General features: G+C 42.4%; 1 non-coding gene across 1 annotated transcript; it reads left to right on the top strand.

The window, feature by feature from the left end:
- The first annotated feature begins 1,187 nt into the window (after positions 1 to 1,187).
- LOC122152233 lies at positions 1,188 to 1,289 on the top strand. Its single transcript, XR_006164468.1, has one exon. It is a non-coding gene; the product is annotated as a U6 spliceosomal RNA (small nuclear RNA).
- Positions 1,290 to 2,062: the final 773 nt, after the last annotated feature.

Raw genomic sequence — 2,062 nt, forward strand, 5'->3', positions numbered from 1 at the left:
GAATTTCGCTTTCTGTATATTGAGGTATCATCCATATTGAAGGCTGTCATCTATTATCTTCATCAGTAAGTGTTCAAGTCCTCTTCACTTTTAGCAAGAAAGTTAATTGTGTGCAAATTTAATATGAACTCTGTTATTGTGGTACATGATAGGTTGCCAGTCGATGCTTTTTGATTTGAAAACAGTAGGCACTTGGTAATAGCTCAGGGCTACTCCTTGGAAGGAAGATGGGGCAATCTACTTCCGTAGTGATACTGCCTTGGCAACCCAAGGTGGGGTTGCTATGAGTTGGTCTGACTCAAAGGCACATAACAACAACAACAACAACAGCTGATATACTAGGAGCTCTGGTAGCACAGTGCCTAAGGCCCTTGACTGCTAACCAGAAGGCTGGCGGTTCAAACCCACCAGCCACTCCTCAGAAGGAAGGCTGGGCAATCTACTTCCGTAGTTATAATGCCTCAGCAACATAAGGAGAGGTCGCTATGAGCCGGTCCAACTCCACCGCAGGTAACAACATCAAAAGTTGATAAACTAAACCCCAATCATAGGCTTTCAACCAGCTTATGTACCTTTAATGCACCCTATGCATTTCAATTTTTTTCTGCTCTTGAAATCCTGTCCTTCACATCGCTGCCTCGGCACAGCATTTCTCAAGTAAACATCAAAACCATGTTTATTTCCAGCCTATTACTTTCCTTAGGAGCTCTGGTAGCATAGTGCCTGAGGCATTTGACTGCTAACCAGAAGGCTGGAAGGTCAAACCCACCAGCCGCTCCTCGGAAGGAAGGTTGGGCAATCTACTTCCATAGTGATACTGCCTCGGAAACCCAAGGAGGGGTCGCTATGAGTCGGGTCTGACTCGAGGGCACATAGCAACAACAACATTACATTTGTTAGATATTTGCTTTGTGAGATCACCCAATTTGAAGGTTGTTTTTCTCTTAAAATAAATTTTCTCTTAAAATAAAATCTTCGCATTTCAAATGTCAATGAAAGTGTTTTGTTTTGTTTTCAAGTTTGTGTGTGTGTGTGTGTGTGTGTTTTCTTTAATGCCAGGTGTTCTGTTTATTCTGTCTTGCATATTTCCTTTAGCACTTCCTATTTAATTGAAAGCTCTTTGCTGATAATTAAGATAGAGATAAAGCTGATAAAGATGACTTAATCATAAAATTGAATGATTACTTGTGCTTGTTCAGCAACACATATACCAAAATTGGAACAGTAGGGAGATTAGATGGCCCCTGTGCAATGATGACATGCAAATTCATGAAGCATTCTACATTGCTGAAGGACTCAGTGCTTAGGAGACACTGAACTTCTGCTAAGAGTGATGGGACAATTTGGGAGCAGCTCAGGGTGATGGTTGGACATGATGAACATAATTAAGGTCACTGAACTGTACATGTGAAGATGATCAAAATGTCAAATGTTGTGTTACATATATATGTACCACAATAATTACTCATCTCTTATTTCTAGCATGGGAGCTCTGGTAGCATAGTGGCTAAGACACTTGCCTGCTAACCAGACGGCTGGCGGTTCAAACCCACCAGCCACTCCTCGGAAGGAAGGTTGGGCAATCCTACTTCCGTAGTGATACTGCCTCGGAAACCCAAGGAGGGGTCGCTATGAGTCAGGTTTGACTCGACGGCACATAACAACAACAACAACAACATTTCTAGCATGGGTCTGGGGCTCAGCATTTCTAATACATTATCTCTCTTAAACTTGACAATGCAGCTATGAGGTGAACACAATTTTCATGTCCATACTACAAAAGAGGAATCAGAGACTTAGGGAGGTAAGTGATTCGTGGGTGGAATACTGGGATTCAACCAGGTTTGATTCTCTGGGGTTCTTAAAACCTGCACTCTTTTGCCTCTTCTCATGTCCCTAGAATCCTTGATTCTTGAACTGAAAAGCACCCCAGGGCTCATCTGGTTTACTTCCCACATACAGAGTGAAACATTGACAGATACATGTAGGTGATGTGCCTAAAATCAGAGACCATTGGCCATTGATTGTGGTTTGTTGGGGATTCTCCATGATTCCTGCTGTT

Source organism: Orycteropus afer, unplaced genomic scaffold (assembly GCF_000298275.1).
Source record: "Orycteropus afer afer isolate SDZICR_OR568_19922 unplaced genomic scaffold, OryAfe1.0 scaffold00021, whole genome shotgun sequence".
NCBI lineage: Eukaryota > Metazoa > Chordata > Mammalia > Tubulidentata > Orycteropodidae > Orycteropus > Orycteropus afer.